The sequence below is a fragment of the Eleutherodactylus coqui genome, chromosome 12 (genome assembly GCF_035609145.1).
Source record: "Eleutherodactylus coqui strain aEleCoq1 chromosome 12, aEleCoq1.hap1, whole genome shotgun sequence".
NCBI classification, from domain to species: Eukaryota; Metazoa; Chordata; class Amphibia; order Anura; family Eleutherodactylidae; genus Eleutherodactylus; species Eleutherodactylus coqui.
In genome coordinates, this window is record NC_089848.1 from 128,192,903 (window position 1) to 128,213,680 (window position 20,778).

Below are 20,778 nucleotides of genomic sequence, written 5' to 3' on the forward strand. Positions count from 1 at the left end.
CCCTCGCATACACGTGATCCTGACTACCCCTAAGTCCATAGTTTTTGTGTGTATTCGTTGGCAGTCCCCGTCAGACGTGACAGGTATTATCTACAGTCATCATTAGATGTATAATGTTGGCCAATCACCAACCTACTGATCATAAACTGATCATTGAATTTCGTATTGTACCATCTAGTAATCTAACAATAGCATGTTTACCTATTGTATCCTCCTTTATTCATGCTGCTCCCATTTATGCAGCTTTGTTGTGATCGCAGTGAATATCTGATATGTTTACTTTAGCAAATATTCACAAAACTATCTTCATCCGAACGACGTTGTATTTTTCACCCGGTCTATAAAAATAGAACTAAAGAAAAAATAAAACCGCAGAAACGGGATTTCATTTTCCTCTTATACATATTTCCAAACATCATTTTTCAGCAAACACTTTGAAACATGGAATTTTCCTCCTAGAATGTGTTTGTCGTAAATGGGGGACAAGATTAACACAGCAGGTTTGAGAGAATCACACATTCACAATGATTTACAGTTTGTCAGGTTCATATCAGATGGCAGTGAAACTAGAAGTTGCCAAGAGTCAGTACTGAATTATAAGCAGACTGGTGCTTAAATATGTGCCAGGGGATGAATATTTTACCAAAAGAGAAGACTGTGCTCAGCAAGGCTTGAGAGAAAATCCACCTGAGATGCTCACCGAGGAGGCTTTACATTATGCTCAGGATTCTTTCAAAGTCAGATTTATGTCTTCTTATTTTTGTTTTTCAACAGAAAACTCAAAATTGACTTACAAAGTAGAAATAAACAATATTAGCCGCTACATAAATTATTAACTGTTATAGCACAGAGGGGCGATAAGGCGGAAATGCAATTCAGGGGGAAAAGAAAATAGAAACAGAATTAAAAATAGAAAAAAAGTAGTAATATATTTGTTACCTTCAGGGGGCCCTAAAAACGGGGAACTTCTCCGTAAATTGACCATAAATATGTCTTTATTTTATATCAAAGTTATGGCTACAATTAGTTCCATATAGACATCAATGTTTTTGGACAATCATCACACTACTGGGGGAGATCTTCCAAGAAAAATGTACTGGAAATGGAGAACACAGCGAGTCCAGAAGAGTGAACATGGCTGAAAGGAGTCATATTGTTTATCAAACGTATTGAAGCCATGCGGCAATTTGTGTAGCACCTGTATCTGTATAACAAGACCAGTGCTGACCTCAGGTTAGTTGGCACCCAATGCTGACTTTTTTGGTGCTTCCCTATCATCAGAAAACATTCTCTATATATTGCATTGATTGGCAGTCTGCTTGTCTTTTACTTGTGCAGAAAGCAGCATACCCATATAAAAACAGCTCAGCAAATACTGTACCAGAACCAAGCTCCGTACATAAATACAGTATCAGAACCAAACTCATGACATTAGTACAGACCCAGAACAACTCAGTGAATAAATACTCTACCAGAACCAAACTAAGAACTTAAATACAGCACAAACTAACCTCAGTATATACGGTAGATATAATTCCAGGACCAAGCTCATAACATTATTACAGCAGCAGAACTAAGCAGTTGTGTTATGGGGGCGATGATTGGCTGACAGTACAGGGTAGGAGACAGAACCAGGAAGAGGATGATTCATGTAGCACAGAGGTTCCAAAGTGGTCTATATGGACTCCCAGGAGTTGATTTTGACTTGCTGGGGGTCCATGTAAGCAGGAAAATTTTTTGGAGTGCATGAGCTGTAAATGGTGGTGAGTGGACTCCATGTAGGCAGGTCATCATCAACATTTAGGTGTTCTATAAGTGTGGATTCACATGAGCGTGTTTTTGTGCGTATATAGGTGTGTACATTAGTGGGCACCTACGTACGAGCAAAAACACGCGCTCCTTCACCCCCACTAGTTAAAAGAATCCCCTGCTGCTACATCTGCCACATATGTGGCAGATGCAGCAGAGGAACTCTTCAATTCTGTACCACAGCTGTCACACATGACAGCTGCGGTAGAGAAAGCTGCTGCCAGCACCCTGTCATCAGATTTCAGGGAAGGGCTTTAAGCATAAGCACTTCCCTGAAAATCCAATAAAAATAGTGTAAAAAAAAAAAAACATACTCACCTGCCTTCAGCTGTCGGGGCTCAGCCGCGACTTCTGCCGCTGTCCCCAACTCTGTAGTTCTGAGCTATCAGCAGCTGGGGATTTAAAATCCCCACCTGCTGGTAGCTCCGGTATCCCTTCCCTGTAATCCAATGACAGGGATGCCGGCAGCAGGATTCTCTACCGCAGCTGTCATGTGGCAGATGTAGCAGCAGGGAATTCTTTTAACTAGCGGGGGTGAAGAAAACATCTGCCGCATGCGGCAAATGTGTTCTTCATCCCTGCGGGGGACACGGCAGCGGCTGAGTTTTTATTTTCTTTTTTTTACACTAAAATGTTTCTTTTTCAGGGAAGGGCTTATATGCAAAGCCCTTCCCTGAAAAAGAATGCAGGGGTGCTGGCAGAGCATTGTTTTCAATGGAGCCCTGGCAGCAGCCGCAGCTCCATTGGAAACAATGCATGCATTCCCAATGGTGCACGCATGTCCTATCTTTGCAGAGTACGGACATGTGCACACACCATAGGGAATGTAATGTTGCAAATACAAGCTTTTTTTTGTACCTGCGTATGCACGCACAAAAACACGATCGTGTGAAGCCACCCTAAATGACATAATACACGGCACACAGATTGTAGATAATGCTTATAAGACGTAGAAATTACCTCTTTGATATTTCATAAAATTGTTTATGTAGAGTTCGCGCAAAATGTCTTGGCTCTGGCGATGGACAAAACAGACCTGCGCAGCTGCTAATTTAGCTATAAAGTATTTCTTGCGCATGGTTTTCACGTGACCAGCCAGGGCCCAAGAAGTTTTGCTTGAACTGTACCTCTCTGCTTTGTGGTGTACCATGTTCATGTGCAAGTTTTTGCAAGTTTCCATATCGGAATGCAGTTCTCTGTCCAGTTTGCGTTTCTGTCACCACGTCCAGTCTGAATTCCGTCTTAGGTCCCCGTGTTTGTTATATCCCCGTCTCTGGGCACGTTTGCGTAGGCCCAGTGCTTATTTGCCCACACAAACGTAACATAATGCACCCTTTTGTAAATTGGGGGGCATTATGTTGTGTGTTAGACTCATTATGTTGGCATATATTATGTTAGTATACTATTGTGTTGGACTAAGTTGTATTATGGTATGTTGTATACATTATGTGGTGTGCATTATGTTGCATGTCTGTTTTCCATCCTGTCTGATCCACCCATCCATTGGCTGTGGGACACTCGGTTCCTTTATGTCTATCCGTCTGCTGGTGGGCAGACGTCTGATCCATATTCTGTTCCTTTGTCCGTTGGTATGTGGATGTTAGGGCTCTGTTTGGTCTGTTACGCCCGATCTGTATTCTGTCCCCTAGTCCGTTGGTAGGCGGATGTTAGGGCTTTGTTTCAGTGTATCACCCTTTCTGAGATAGCAGGCCCAAGGTTCCAGTGTTACCATGCGGCGGTTGCTGGTCCTTCCGGGGCAGCGGCGTGCAGGGTTTCACAGTCGGGGCGCTTCCCCCCGGCTTGTTGTCCGGCTGCTGGGGGCGCGGGTGCCTGGTCGGCATGGTGCTGGTGGCGCACGGACACCTGTGAGTGCAGCTGCCGTGCACGAGCTCCGTTTTATTATCTTCAGTTGGGAGTTGGCTGTCTCCCTCTCTCCGCCCCTGGGTGGAGGCTTTTGTTTAAAGGTCGGGCAGAGACTTGCAATCACTGTCAGTTATTGGTTTTCCTCGGTGTGCTAGCTAGTCTGCCTCTGTTGGTCTCCTGCTTCTGTCAGCTTGTCTGCCATCCCTTGCTTTTATCCGCCAGATTTTTTCATCTGCCTCAGTGCTGTTTAGTATTGTTTGTGTTGGTTATTTACATCTGCCTTTCCTGTCTGTATTCTACCCTTTCCATCTAGGTACGCCAGCATCCCTTTTCGGTCCCTAGTGAGAGTAGGGACTGCCGCCCAGTTGTCCACCTGGGGTTAGCCAGGAGTGGAGGCAAGCAGGCAGAGACATGGGTTGTGGGTGAGATTTAGGGCACCCGGGCTGGTGTATCAAGGGTAGTATACCGTAACATAATAACTGGCCTTTAAAATTGCTCTCCAATGGGGGCCATGAGTACCCTTGCAAGTCAGTTGCAGGATTTAGTGGTCGTGATCCAAGACCTGTCCAGTCGTATGGTGGCCCAGGAGCAGCGGGAGTTAGTGCATGTTTATGCCGCCCCTTCTATTCTCGAGCCCAAGTGTCCTCTTCCTGAGGTATTTTCAAGGGAGAGGAGCAACTTTTTGGTTTTTCAGCAGGCATGTAGATTGTATTTTCGGATGCGAACCTACACCTCCGGCTTAGAATCCAAGAAAGTTAGATTGACTATATCCTTACTTCGGGGTTCCCCCCAGACATGGGCCTACTCCTTGCCCAAGAGTTTGGCTTGCCTGCAGTCAGTTGATTTGTTTTTTCAGGAACTTGAATGTATTTTTAATGAGCCGAACTGTGCGGGTTGGCGGTATCTCATCTCATGTCTCTACGTCAGGGGCAGCAGTGGGTAGAGGGTTATTGCTCTAAATTTAGACTGTATGCAGGTGAAACTTCTTGGAATGATAGCGCCCTTAAAGATGTGTTCTTGTTGGGTCTTTCTGACGCTGTCAAGGATCCACTCATTTCTCGTCCTGCTCCTGTGACACTCAATGATGCGATGGAATTGGTGGTCAAAGCTGACATGAGGCTGAGATCTAGAAAAGAGGAACGTCAGGCCCGTAAAGCTAGGGAATCCAGCAGACCCACTCCCACTTCTCCCATGCCAACTTCTGGTGCTGAGCCTATGAAAGTGGATCAGCTAAGTCCCAAGGAAGGGCAACGGTTCTGGATGACTCATCACCTCTGCCTCTATTGTGGGAAAGACGGACATCGTGTAGCGACCTGTCCTCAGAAGCATCTACAACATCAGTCGGAACCAGCGGAAAACTTCAGATCCTAGGCAATTTTTGGGAGGATCATCTAGGATCACAGGTACTCCCTAGGTTGTCGGTGATTGTCAGATTGGCTTCCGGAATTTCACTCAGTCCGGTCAAGCTTTTATTGATTCGGGTGCTGCCGCCAATTTGATTAGTTTAAGTTTTGTCAGACCTCTGATGACTGAATTCTTGGTGTTAAAGATCCCCATACGCTTCACAAGTATTGATTCTACCCTTCTGTCTGCAGGGGTTGTACAATGGAGGACTCCCATGTTATAGTTCACTGTGGGTGTTCTCCATTCTGAGAATCTGTTGTTCTTGGTAATGGAAAGGATATCTGTTGATGTGATGCTTGGTATGCACTGGTTGGTACTGCACAATCACCGATTTGATTGGTCCACACGGGAATTGACACATTGGGGGTTCTCCTGTCATAGTCACTTAGCTACTATATCCGTGTGTTCAGCAGATGCCATACTTATTCCTGAGTATTTGTCTGATTTTCATGACGTATTTTCCAAGAAACTGTCTGAGACTGGTTCTCCAAATTGGACTTAAGTGGGGCTAACAATTTAATTTGCATCCGAAAGGGAGATAAGTGAAAGACCACGTTCAACACCTCGTTTGGACATTTTGAAATTCTAGTTATGCCCTTTGGACTTTGTAATGCCCCCGTGGTGTTCCAGGGATTTATGAACGGGTCTTCCACAACTTCCTGGGGGTATATTTGGTCATATATCTCAATGACATTCTGGTGTACTCTCCAGACTGGGACTCACATGTACGGCACCTGAGGCTGGTTCTGACCCGTTTGCGTGAGTACCAACTTTTTGTCAAGTTGGAGAAATCCATTTTTGGTACTAAACAAGTGTCTTTCCTTGGTTATATGATTTTATCCACGGAGATTCAAATGGAGTCTGATAAAGTGGCAGCAATCTCCCAATGGGTCAGACCAGATAACCTGAAAGCTCTCCAGCGGTTTTTAGGTTTTGCAAATTTCTACATAATTCTAAGAATTATTCTGTTATTTTCTCAACCCCTGACCGATCTTACCAAGTAGGGTGCCGACTTTATAAGATGTTCGCCAGAGGTCCTCAAAGCTTTTAGTCATCTCAAAATGGTGTTTACTGCTGCCCCGGTGCTAGTACAGCCTGACGCGCAGCGACCGTTCTTCATTGAGGTCGATGCGTCTGAGGTGGGGGCGGGGGCTGTATTGTCTCAGGAAGTCAGCGGGAGACCTGGGTATAGTCCATGTGCATTCTTCTCATGGAAATTCAGTTCAGCAGAACGTAACTACGACGTGAGTAATCGTGAGTTATTGGCGATTAAGTGATCTCTAGAAGAGTGGCGTCACCATCTTGAGGGGGTAAGACATCCCATTACCGTGTATACTGATCATAAAAACTTGGAATATCTCGTTAATGCTAAGAGACTCACGGCTCGTCAGGCCAGGTGGGCATTGTTTTTTGCCAGGTTTAACCTTGTCGTTACATATATTCCAGGGGAGAAGAACGTGAAGGCAGACGGAGTTTCGGTTCGCCGGAAAGTGAGACAGTGGCTCCCTAGAATATTTTGGCACCTGGGGTGGTGGTGGCAGCTGTAGAATCTGATCTCATTCCTCATCTATGGAGTTGTCAGCAGGACGCTCCCTCAGGGGTGTCGGGGGGCAGATGGTTTGTGCCAGAGACCTTGCGTCTCAGAGTCATTGAAGAGTCTCACTCATCTGTTCTTGCAGGCCATCCGGGGGCTCAGGGGACTCTGGATCTTTGTACTAGACACTACTGGTGGCCAGGCATGTCTAGGGAGATCCGCGACTTTGTTAAGGGATGCTCTGTCTGTGCGTGCGGTAAAAGTCGTCGTCCTGAGGGGCCTCTGAGACCGTTACCGGTGCCTTTCCATCTGTGGTCACATTTATTGGTAGATTTTATCACCGATCTACCTGAGTCTCAGAAGTTCACCCCTATCCTAGTTGTTGTAGACCGTTTCTCAAAGATGGCACATTTCGTGGCGTTAAAGAAGCTACCTTCTGTGATAGAATTTTCCAAGATTTTTGTAAAAGAAAACATTCATCTACATGGGGTTCCCGAGAACATTGTATCTGATCGTGGTGTTCATTTTGTGTCGCAGTTTTGGCGAGCCTTCTGTAGAAACCTGGGAACGTCGCTTTCCTCCTCGTCAGCCTTCCACCCGCAAACTAATAGTCAGACTGAGCAGAAGAACCAAGATTTACTGCAATAGTTATGGTTGTTTGCTAGCGAAAAGGGTCATCAGTGGGCAGAGTTCCTGCCGTTGGCAGAGTTTGCACTAAACAAACGTACTTGTTCTTCCACTGGGGCATCTCTATTCCTTTGCGTATATGGTCAGCATCCTCGCTTCCTTACAGCTATTTTTGCACCGTCTGCCTGTCCTGCAGCTGATGGCGTCACAGATGCGCTGCAGGGGGTATGGAAAGAAGTACAGAAGAACCTGGAAGCAACGGGGGCTCATATACAGTTGCGTAGTGGGAGGAGTCTGTCAGTATCTGAACCTTACAGGATGGAACAGAAGGTATATTTGTCTTCTAGAAATCTCAAATTGAAGGTTCTGTCTTTGAAACTGGCGCCGCGTTTCGTGGGTCCCTTTGTCATCACACGGGTAGTAAATCCGCTTGCTTATGAACTTGATTGGCCAGCTACATGGAGGGTTCATAGGGTCTTTCATAAGTCATTATTGAAACCTTTTGTCCCTTTGGTGAGATCTAGGGCACCCGGGCTGGCGTATCAAGGGTAGTATACCGTAACATCCAGCATGCATGCGCTATATTTTAGGTGAGTATAATTTTTTTTTTTACAGCTATGGCTGATTTTCAGGGAAGGGCTTATATTTTAAGCCCTTCCTCAAAAAATCATCGCTGCGAGGGTTGCCTGCAACCCACTGCTTTAAATGGGGCCACAGCAGTGCCGGTCCCATTGAAAGCAATGGGATAGCATCACGGACTTCTGCCACAGCTGTCACAGCTGTGGCAGCTGTGGCAGAAATCCACAATGTACTCCCTATGTTTTCAATGGGGATGGCGCTGCTGCCGCCCCCATTGAAAACAATGAGAGATATCGCAGCGTTTTCTCTGATCTGCGAGGCACTTAATCTTGCATCTCTAGAAAAAATATCGCTAGCGGGTAGGCACCATAAAGGATGCTTGCAAATCAGTCAACAAATCTAGGCCAGAATATAGCACTGGGTAAGAATTCTAAAATACTTTCCACTTCACAAAGTGCCTTTGAGATAGGAATGAAAGTGGAGGTTCCTCATGAGTGACAACATTTTTTTAAGGTAAGTAGTAATGAGTGAACTTTTGAAAATAGCTTAGTTTGGTCTAAATTGCTTCAAACTGAACCAGAAGTTCACTAAAATCCCTATAATTACAGGCGTACCACACTAAGAGCCATCAGAGTATTACACAGTACAGGGCTTTTAAGGCTCTAAGACAGTATCTTAAGGCCTCATGTCCACGGGGAAAATCAGGCCCGCCGCAGATTCTATATGTAGAATCTGCAGCGGGTCCCTCCTGCCCCGCGGACATGATGCCTAAAAATAAGAATAAACTCGCCTGCTCCGGGCGATGCGTGTCTCCCCTTCTTCGCGGCCGGATCTTCTTTCTTCAGCCCGGCGGATGTGCGCTGGGCACATCCGTTACAAAGAGCATCTATCACTCTGGAGGACCTATCCTGTCCTGCATTCGGATAACCTATTCTGACTGTGTAATGTGCCATTTCCTCTGTGGAGGCGCTGCAGGGAAATTTAATACTTAAAGCTGGATTACCCCAAAGATTACAGCTGATTGCTGAGGTCCAAGCAGGGGACACTTTGTAAACTGGTTATTGCCAAGAGACCCTTTTATCAAGTAGGGAAGCCTAAAACAATAGATTATTGGCAGAAATTTCCAGGGACGAGCCAGCAGGTACTTGAAAAAGGCGATGCTCTCTCAAGTAAATCACCTTACCGAGTATGCTCACTCATCTCTATTAACCCCTTGAGTGGCACGCCTGGAAATTTTCCAGGACGAGCTCCACTGTCCATAGTGATATATCCCGGAAGATTTCCGGGCTATGTTTCACTATGGGGCTGTGCAGGGTACTGCTGTATTATGTCGCCACTAGAAGTAAGAGGTGGCGACATAATACAGCTGTCAATTAAACTACTCACACCCCCAGCTTCTGATCCCCCCCAAAGCCTGTTCATACATACCTGGAGGAGAGCGCCGAGCCTGCAATCGTTGCCCAGCCAGAGGAGGACCCAGACGGCAGGAGCAGAGCAGCATAGGGGCCAGTGGAGCAGAGAGTCTGGGAACAGTGGCAGCAGAGGGAGCCACGATCACTACAGTGAGCTACCTGCTGGCCGGGATGGAGCAGACTGCCGCACAGCAGTGCAACAAAGTGCCCGCATGGACCACTCAGGATCCACAGGGACAGCTGCAGCGTGTGTGGACTAGATGAGAGGTCACTGCGGTGGTAGGGGCAGGGTGTCAGGCTGAGAGGGAAGGAGGATGGAGCCGTGTCAGAGGGGCAGCAATGGTGTGTCAAGGAGGGTGGGTGGGGGGCAGCAATGGTGTGTCAGGGAGGGTGGGCAGCAATGGTGTGTTGGGAGGGTGGGGTGTGTGAGCAGCAATGGTGTGTCAGGTGGGGGTGGGGCAGCAATGGTGTGTCAGGGGGAGTGGGCGGGGAGGCAGCAATGGTGTGGCGTGGGGGGCAATGGTGTGTTTAACAGTTTACATGCCCCAGTCTATGCGACCGCAGCATATAAAGGGCTGTCAGAGGGAGGGGGCTCCCTCTGGGACCATGAAACCCCCTGTCAATGTGATCAGGGGGTCCTGATGGGTTTCTGTGGCACCCGGAGACTTAAATATAGCCTCCAGGTCTGCCAGCTTAGGCTATGACGCTCAGACTCTGTCTGAGCGTCATAGCCTGTCTAATACTCTGCTATGCCTCAGCATAGCAGAGTATTAGAAGAATAAAAAAAAGTATTATGCAAGTCCCCTAAAGGGACAAAAAATTTTTAAAAAGTACAAAAATTGTAAAAATAAATAATGCCCAAACCCCACCTTTCTCCCTTTAATTTGTAAAAAATTAAAAACAAACTTACACATGTGGTATATCCAGAGAAGGAAGTTAGTTCATTATTTAACTCCTTAATGACGCAGCCCCCTTTTAAAAAATCGTAACTCCTTTATTTATTCTTTGACGTCACTGTATGAGGGCTCGCTTTTTGCGGAACGAGTTGTACTTTTCAATGGTTCTATTTAATCTACCATATAATGTGTTGAAAAATTCTAAGTGGAGTAAAATGAAAAGAAAAACATGCAATACATTATATGTACCCAAAAATGATGCCATCCAAAAATACAACTTGTCCTGCAAAAATCAAGCCCTCATATGGCTGTGTCAATGGAAAAATGAAAAAGTTATGGTCCTTGGGACGTGACTGAGAAATTAGTGGAAATTAAAGGGGTTACCCGAATCCCCGCTCTGCGACGACTTCTTTCTTCCTTCTCCAAGATGGCCGCCGGGATCTTCACCCACGATGCACCGCGGGTCTTCTCCCATGGTGCACCGTGGGCTCTGTGCGGTCCATTGCCGATTCCAGCCTCGTGATTGGCTGGAATCGGCACACGTGACGGGACAGAGCTACGATGACGACGCGGGACCAGCTCTCCGGCACGAGCGGCCCCATTCACAAGGCAGAAGACCGGACTGCGCAAGCGCGTCTAAAAAACGCCAGAAGACAGCGAATTTAGACGGATCCATGGCGACGGGGACGCCAGCAACAGAGCAGGTAAGTGAATAACTTCTGTATGGCTCATAATTAATGCACGATGTACATTACAAAGTGCATTAATATGGCCATACAGAAGTGTATACCCCCACTTGCTGCCACGAGACAACCCCTTTAAGTCATTGGCCCATTTGAAAAACCTGCCCTGGTGGGTACGACAGGGTGGTAAGAAACCCGCCACTCAAGAGGTTAATGAGCTTGATGGGTAAACTCTTTTGGCAGTTCAGAGAGCTTTACAACAGGCAGGAAAGCTGATTACTGCCAGTTGGATCCTGAGGATACATCATCAATAGTTCAAAGCTGGACAACCCTTTAAAGAGGTTGAACCACAATTACAAGTTACAGGATGGTATAATTCTGATTGCAATATCTAATCCACAGAATAAGGGATAATTTGATAATCAGTGGGGGTTTTACCGCTGAGACCCCCTCCAATCTTGAGAATGGGGGTCCCATGTGCCGAATCCTCCTCAGTGCAGGATTACTGTAGCCCCCGCAGTAAATAGGAGACTCATTGAAGTGTTGGTCACACAAGGTAATAATGCTCTGTTCACTTTCAGTGAGACCATGGAGATACCTGAGCAGCACCCGCACGGCTATTACTGTCAGCCCCATTAAAATGAATGGAACGTCGACAGCTCATGCTCGGTCAGCACTCCATTCTCAGTTATGTCAATGCAGCGACCCCCACAGTGACAGGCAGAGTGAGACATGGGAGGCCCGTTCTGGAGATCGGCGGGGGTCTCAGGCCCCAACCCATCAGCACGTTATCCCTGTAACTTGTGGATAGAGAATAACTTGTAGCTGTGGTACATCCCTTTAGGCACGTTGAGTGTGTAATGATGTCTAGCTGTCACTGGGTCACTAATCAGCTCAGTAATATTCCCCTCGGGTTACTTATTATCAAATGAATACAAAATGCAAATAACGCGTAGTAATATAAGAATTAGACAACTTTGGAATTAATGTGTTGATGGGATTACCTGTCACAACTGGAATAACTAAAAAATGTCATATAAATTCAGGTTCGGGTGTCGGAGGACGGACTAAAGAAGACTACAAGGAAAAAATAAAGGAAAGCTGAAAAAAACAATAGTACAAAGATGGCGGACGTCAAACATCTGACTATAGCAACTAAAGTTACATCTTCACTTTAAATACAAGCAACACGTAGACACTTGTCAATCCCACTGTGTAATGTGCATATAACAGGCACGAAAAGTCAACAAGATCATTCCTGATTAAACGGATGCAACTGGTTGCTGGGGCGGTTATGTCCCATTTATCTACTTAACGCATGTACCGGTGCTGGAAGGAGTTGGCCATGCACTCCTCTAGGAAAAGCAAAGGGTAGAATATAATAATTCATGCCTTCAGGCTTATTACTCTACAGCCGGTACACCAGTGTATCTCTATACAAATGTGATGATCTTTCATTGTCACTCACTGTTGGTGAAAGCTATCGCTAGTCTGCCAGTGCTGGTTCAATTGTAACAAAAACCTTTTACACAGCTGCCCCCCTCACCTGATTGCTGTCACACTCTGGAGGTCTCCTCTTTGTATTGCAGCCACTTCCATGCAGTGCAGCTTCCCTGTCTGATTCTTATCAGGCACCATCTTCATGGTGAGATTTTTGGTTTTACTTTCACACCAGTCTCATGATGCATCAGCGCAGCATCAGCTAGAAACTATACAATTTCTGCTTCTAGGAGGACAGTTTAATCATTATTACCTTCTATATTCACCCAAACAAGCTATAGCCCACAAGTATACGGTCAGGAGGACGAGCTGTGAACTCCTCTATTATAACCGTGTGACAGGAGCTGCGAGATGATCATCAGTAACTGTAAAAGGAGTGTCTTGTCCCTATCTAGGCACTATGTGTGGTAGGATTCATGTAATAGCATTGCACAGACCGAGAAATTGACTAGTTTCAGAGCACATACCTCCAAGCAGATCTGAGCTGGTCCGAATTGAGATCACATGACCATCTGAGGAGAAGGAGGCCAGGCGTTTCAGATAGAAAGGAATAACTAACCAAGGTAACACTAGCTCACTTGTACATACTGAGGGAAAAGCTACATAATGAATGAAAAAGAAAAATTACCGGAGTGGCACTTTTAAAGAGATTTTCCCTGATTTCCACATCAAAGCGATGTATGGCACATTGACAAGATACACAGTCTGAAAAACACCAACACTTATCACACTAGCTCATGTTCATGGAGGAGAAGGGACTGTTTATGCAGCTATAATCAATTAAAGTCAATGGGAGAGATATAAGTAAATGAGTTAGCAGAATATACCATAGCAGTCTAACCCCCCTCTGATATATTAACTGGGAAGCACTCAGTAATTTCACAGGATGATTTACGGTCATCTAGAAACAATTTTTCTAAGGTTTTGAAAATGTTATTGAATATTTGTGGTTTGGAGTCGCTGCTGCGGTTTAGTGGATTTAGTCCAGGAAATTTAAGTGAGCTTCCATTTGATGATTGTATATGATAGAGCTGAATACACAGACTGACATGTACAGAAGTGGGAAGGATTTGGGATTACAAATGGGAGAAATAGGACTTTGTAAACAATTGTTTAGGCAATTAAAGGGGTTGTCCTGCCATAAATATTGATATCACTTACGATCTGATTGGAAGAGAGCGGGTTGACCAACTGAATCTTCAGCATCACTACTTCTGACCCAGCGATATTTCATTTATTACAATACAGAACCATTGGGGCAACTCCTTTTTTCTACCCGATCATCATATTTGTTACTTAAAGGCCCTTTTACATGGAACGAGTGTCGGGCAAACGATGTCCGACACTCGTCCCGTATATACTCGCTACCGTGCTGTTACACAGGAGCGAGTATCGCTGACAGTGCGGCCAGGGAGGCGGGGCGATCGGAGTAGAGTTCTCTCCCCGCGATCCCCCGCCCGTCTCCATTCACTGTAAGCAGCGGTCGTTCAGTACTGAACAGCTGCTGTTTACACTGAACGATCGTCGTTCAGGATTTTAAGCTGCTTAAAACTGAATGGCTGGACGATTCTCATCAAGTCAGTCAGTTTCTGCATGCTTTTACATGGGACGATTATCATTCAAAACCCAGCGCAGGAGCCTGATCAACCAGAATGATAATCATCCCGTGTAAAAGGGCCTTAAGTTTGTGGGGTGCCACCTAGATGATTTTTCTGATGCCTTAAAGCAACTCTCAGGTTTTGGGACACAATTATATATGAAAAGGCACAGACTTGGTGTGATTAACTTCCACTTAAAAAAGCTACCAGAACACGACGAGTAGAGGAGCAAAGAATTAGTCCACTGATGAGGTATGTGAAAGTTTTATGGTCTCTAAATTGGTGTTAGGGGGTCGCAGATTCTTCCGTGCATGGATTTTAAAATCTGTATTGCCAGAAAAAAGAAATAGAAATGACATGTCAATTCCTGATGCGGTTTCCACACAGATACGACATCAGGCAGATGCATGCAGATTTACCCCATTGACAGGAGCTATCTCTGCCAAGCAAATCTGTGGCGGAACTCCAAGACTCAATCTTGGATCCGACGTGGATCTGAAACGTAATTAAACCATGTGAACGAGGCGTTACTTCTTTACCATTTCATACATAACTCTGCAGTAGAAAGTCCACACCAAAAGCTACATAAAATCCGCACCATTGGTTTGGATTTTGATGCAGATGCACAGCAGACTTTACCCCTGCAAGTGAAAGGGCGAACTCTGTTGTGGATTGTTCTCTAATCTTTGTTTAACTCTGGCTAAGGCAGAAAATATAACATGTACAATCTTTGTAATATAGTTTTAATGTTAGATTAAAAGGATTGTCTAGTTTAGGAAACCAATTGTCATATACTCTGTCTAGAGAGAGCAGAGCAGTGCTGCCACCAGAAGCTAGAGCCAGGATCTGAGAGAGGCTGAATGCCTGACGTCGGTGTGAGACCAGGCTGCGGTACAGCCACAAGTCTGACAGGGAAGGACGCCTTCAGACTGACACCCTTTTGGCACTAATTGTAGGAGCTGCCAGTGGCTGATGTGTTTGCACCGGATTTACCTGCTACCCCTGAATATTAAAGAAAGTAAAAGTAATTTGGACTTGGCTGTGTCCTTGCTGACCCCACCCCACATGCAGACATTGCCACAGCGTGCATACACACCAAGATAGTGCATGGGCACGCAACAAGTACACATATCATTGTGTATTTGCTACATAATTGCACTTGTGTCTCACTTACGTGGCCTGCAGCTAATTGTGGCCATAAGAGCCCTGCACAGCAAAGTGTTGTATTCTGATGAGAACAGAATACAAAAACATGTAATTCCATCTGAAAAGAAATCTCCAAAAACTGCGCGGCTGGCCTCGATCCCGGTCTCCTCAGCACTGCATCCATCATCCATTTACTTTCTTTGTTAGAACCAATGACAGAAGAAGATGTCTCCAGGTTACTATCCGCTGCTTGCCCCACCACCAGAGCTAGCAACCTTCTCACATCCTCCGGTTCCTTTCCCTAGCTGTCATTACCAACCTCACCACCATCTGCAACCTCTCCCAAACCTCTGGCACCTTCCCCTACTCATTTAAACACTCCATGATATCCCCTCTGCTAAAAAAAACAACCCTTGACCCGACTGACGCTGCCAACTACCAACCCGTTTCAAACCTTCACTTCATCTCTGACCGCTCTTTCAGTGCCTCCTTCATTGACTCTATCTTCTCTCCACTTCCTCTCACTGTCAGGGTCCCCAGGGCTCAGTCCTTTGTCCCCTTGTCTTTTCTATCTACATAGCCCCAATTGGACAAACCATTCTCAAATTCGGCCTCCAATACCAGCAGCAGAGGTGGTCCCATTGAAAGCAATGGGCTCTGAAGCTTTGTTCACACATGTTTTGGCGTGTTTGTGGACGCGCGGATTTGTGTGCACATACATGCGTGGAAGACCAACTCTGAGACCTCCTGACAAAATATTATGTCCAACTAAATTTATTAAACCCTCAGGCCAGATCATAAAGTATGGCGCGTCTTTAACCCTCTAGAGGTTTCGTCAGATCTTCCACGTTATTGGTGTTCTTCTGTTAGTTTAACTTACTATTCCTCATACGTAACACACTGTGCTGGTAAAAGGCAGAGACAGGAAAGCGGCTTCTATGCCTCAGTGAAAGTACACATTTTGTATTTGCACAGCGCTAAGCCCGTGTCCTGTTTGTAAGTGTTGTGAAAGTTCAACTACAGCATTATTAAGAATCAGAGAGGACAAATATACTCACGGGGATGATCGCAGCACAACTTTCTGCTGAGATGCTCCTCACAATCTGGGGTCATCCCTGAAATAACTCTAACTTCACGTCTCAGATGTGTGTCAGAAACGCTATCTTTTCTCCTTAGAGAGAGTACCTAGACGGTGAGTAAGGAGACTCAAAAGGCCATTCATGCTCCTCTGGGTAATATGCAAATAAGGGAGATTGAATAATACCTCCACAGCGCCACCTATTGGAAGGCAGCATTTCTTCAAGCCAGTTAGACTCTTTATGCAAGCCTTCAAACAAAGCCAGACTCCATGTACAGACAGCTGTTTCAGGGTATTTGGCCTTCATCAGATGAAATGCTGCCTTCCAATAGGTGGCACTGTGGAGGTATTAATTCATCTCCCTTATTTGCATATTACCCAGATGAGCATGAATGAATGGCCTTTTGAGTCTCCTAACTCACCATCTAGGTGTTCTCTCTAAGGAGAAAAGATAGCATTTTTGCCCCCCTTCCCAAGCCTTTTACTAGCAAAGGCAGACTCCTACTGAAGGGCAAATACCCTGAAACAGCTGTATGTACATGGAGTCTGGGTTTGCTGTTAATTCCCAGTCATTGTTACAAGGTTTGTATAAAGAGTCTAACTTTGGCTTGAAGGAATGCTGTCTTCCAATAGGTGGCGCTGTGGAGGTATTATTCCATCTCCCGTATTTAGATATGTGTGGAATGAGCATTTTTTTAAAGACCATTGCTCTTGAAAATAATGTGTCGTCTTGAAATAACCTACTGTTTGAATTTAATTTTTATGTAATGCACATTTTAAAGACGTTGGTGTTTTTTTGTTGTTTTTTTAAATTTTCTATGTCACTATCTATATTTTCAAAAAATCTTGCAGTTTTCAGTCTGGTCATGAGCCTTATAATAGTCTGATACTTTTGGTTGTGTAGAGATCACATTTATAGCCATATCATTATCATAGGCAGGATTACTGTAACACGTTTATATAGATAACGCACAATCATTCACAATAGGCGATGTCACAGCTCACCTCCTCCCCCTTCCTTCCAAGTGATCACTGCACAGGTCAAAGAGCATGCCCACAACAGTCTCTGATAGAAGTCAGTGAATATGAACTACAGGTTCTTGTGGTCAATGTAGCTACTGTACTTTATATCTCAGTGGTTACCAGCAACTCAGGCAAGATGGCCGCCTCATAGTCATGTACCAAAAAAAACATCATCAAAAAATAAAAACAGGATAGATTATTAAAAAATACTGATTAGAAAAAACATTTAGCACTATTTGGTTTTAATTAGTAAAAACACATAGATGATACTCTCCCTTTACAGAAATTGCCACTTACTGTAACTGACTTTAATGATAGATACAATACACCTAAACAGGCAGATCAAATAAAGGCAATACTTATCTACAATATAGTTTAAACTAGTGATGAGCAAACTTTGGCAGAGTTCCCTTGAACTGATTTGCTGAATTTCGACAAAAGGTTTTGTTCGGTCCGAAATAGTTCAAGCTGAACTGGACCTTCACCAATACCACTAGACCTGGTGTATAAGAGCCGGAGAGCCCTGCACAGCCCTCTCAGGTCACCTAGAGAGTATCGGAGCACTTCTGAGCTGTTTTTAAGACAAAGCTAGGCTAATTTCACACGGGAGAATCACGGCCCGATATCGCGCTCGCCAACATGCCATATCCCCACTTTTATCTCAAAACTGCTCACATCACTTCAGGGAAGTAGCGATCCTCCGGCTCGGCTAACAATGGGGAAACCTCACATTGAATTGCGGGCTCCTAGCACGTGGGGGGCAATGCTACCGCCGGCCCCATTGAAGACATTTTTTTTTATAATAACAGAACCCCTTTAAGGCAAATTGCCAACTCTAAAAACTGAAGCAGCAAACTTTGTGAAAAACAGAATTTGTGTCAGGGCAAAAAACACATGGGCATATGCGCAGCTACCCTCGCTGCAAAAAAACTGCATGAAGAGGGGTCCTGCCGTATCTTTCCCACACGTACTATTAATGGGCGAGAATACTGCTAATGAACACAAAACCATTGAAATCAACGGTATTGTTTCATCCCGCTATGCGGCTGTGGTTGCTGCGTAATGAGAGACTAAAACGCGCCCACGTGAAGAAGCCCTCCGTCTGAAAACTTTTGGCTATGATTGTGCTGTGCTTCTAGGAAAGCAAAAGAAACATTTACACCGCAGTCCGTCAGATACGAGTACTGCAGTGCGGAGACGCAGGAAGGCCTGATAGGAACTGCAGCGTATTTACTCTTCATTGTAATTTGCGCACTGTGTTCAGACCGTATGAGTCTATGAGATGAAACCGGAGTGCCGCCTTATTACTGCAGCTGACGTCCCCTCACTTGGTTTATTATTACATTGCACAGCGCCGAAGGACAGAAGAACAAGAATTGCAGCTTTTACACAACAGCAAAATGACACTTATTTCACTTATTCCAAACCACATTGTATCTTCATTGAAGAAAGATAGGAATGACGCTTCTTAAAACATAGAATGCTGCCCGGCGTCGGAGAAAAGGGAATACTGCTTACTACGGGCCAAAGACAGAGCAACGGTTAATCCGAGGGCGGTGTCACACGAGAATATGCGCAAAAAGCTCATTGAAGCGCAGCGTATTTGTGCATGAATGAGGTGTGAAGAGGTACATAATATGTGTATTACACGTGTCTGTAAATAACAGCGTACTTTTTGCGCACCCAAGGCGAGTTCACATGGGTGCGTGACTCGCGCTCTCCATGCATTTAATGGCTATTTACAGCCTAATGCGCTCCCGATGTGTCCTCTTCGCTGTATTTTGCGCAGTGTCACAACCTTCCTGATGCGTATTTTCGCACCTACTATAGACTTTTATGGCACTTTTGCTGCACAAAACAATTGAAAATACAGCAGGTCCTACTTTTTTACGTGCGCGAAAATGGGCTGATGAGAACAAACCCTTTAAATCAATCTATTCTCTGCGTTTAGCATCTACAGATTTTCTGTACGGAATTACCTTCACAAACACGGTCGTGTGTAGAAGCCCTAAGTGTGGTTGAAATCTATGGCTATGCACATATACATTTGCCTCCAATCTGGGCTTAGGTTACATGGGACCCCGTGCTGAATTTCTCTCGGCCCTTTCCCCCCTATCCACTTCTAATATAAGTAAAATAAACAGTATACATATTGCTCTGGTAGGCAGTCTTCATGTTTTCTGCCTTGGAAGAAAGCAGCAAGTTAGCCACATACACACAGCAGAACAGCTTGCTGAATAACTACAGTACCAGAACCAAGCTCAACAAATATAGCACCAGAACCAAGCTCATCCCATGACTGCAACACAGGGCGTTCAAAGGGGGGAATTTCCATACAGGGAAGCATCAAATGTGAAAGTTCAGCTGTCACTAAAAAAGTGGCCATTCAGTGTACAAATTGAATAACAGAAGTATGCTGTTAATAATCGGAATGGGAAGACTGGAATACCCGGAGAGGCATCAAAATTGGGATTATTCAGCCTGGGAAAATGACGGTTTAGGGGCGACCAAATAACTCTGTATAAGTACATAAGGGGACAATACAAGGATCTCTCCCATGATCTGTTTATACCCAGGACTGCGACGGTAACAAGAGGGCATCCGCTACGTTTAGAGGAAAGAAGGGTTCATCACCAACACAGAAGGGGGTTCTTTACTGTAAGAGCAGTGAGACTGTGAAACTCTGTTTGAGGATGTGGCGATGGCAAAATCCATAGAGGAATTTAAGACGGACTAAATGTCTTTCTAGAGCGCTATGATACTACAGGATATAGACATTAGGTGATCAGCGGGTTGTTGATTTGGGTCTTCGAGTCAGGTAGGAAGATTCAAACATTGATCCAGGGCCTTTTTCTGTGATTGTTTTTAAAACGTTGATCCAGGGATTATTCTGACTGCCATTATGGAGTCGGGAAGGAATTTTTCCCCCCAAATGGGCTAAATTGGCTTCTGCCTCATTGGTGTTTTTTTTGCCTTCCTCTGGATCAACAAGGGGGGTGAAAACAGGCTGAATTAGATGGACATTGTCTCCCTGCAGCCTAACATACTATGTTACAAACTAATCTCAGTACATAAACATAATGCTTGAACCAAACTTATAACATACAGTAGCAGAATTAAATGATTGTGTTGTAGGGAGCCCTGATGGGCTAACAGAAGTGCCTCGGACCATCAGAGGGGAGATGACAGAGCCAGGAGGAGGATGATTCATGCAGCTTTACAAGACACTGCTGCATGGAGAAAGAAGATCATCTGGCCGGGAACCTGTCATGTTCCTACAGCACTAAGTTATGGAGTTGTTAGGAGAGCTGACAGGGAGCCGGATGCTGTATTTCTTATACTCACCTGTTCCCTGGATCCAGTGCTGTCACCTGGTGAAGATTGCGAGACACAGGAAAATCTGACTCTTTTTAGATCACTCTGTGCACCCTTGTATAGGCCGCCTGCAGACGGCCGGGTCGGATCCCGCTGTGAGAATTCTTGCAGCGGGATGCGGTCCCGTGCCCCTGCAGAGGCCTGCGGCTTACCCGCTCCCGGCATCTCCTCTCTGCGCTGTGTGACAGCTGTCGGCCAGCCGGTGCATGCCCAGAGAGGAGTCGACCCATCACCACTGACATTTCTGTGCG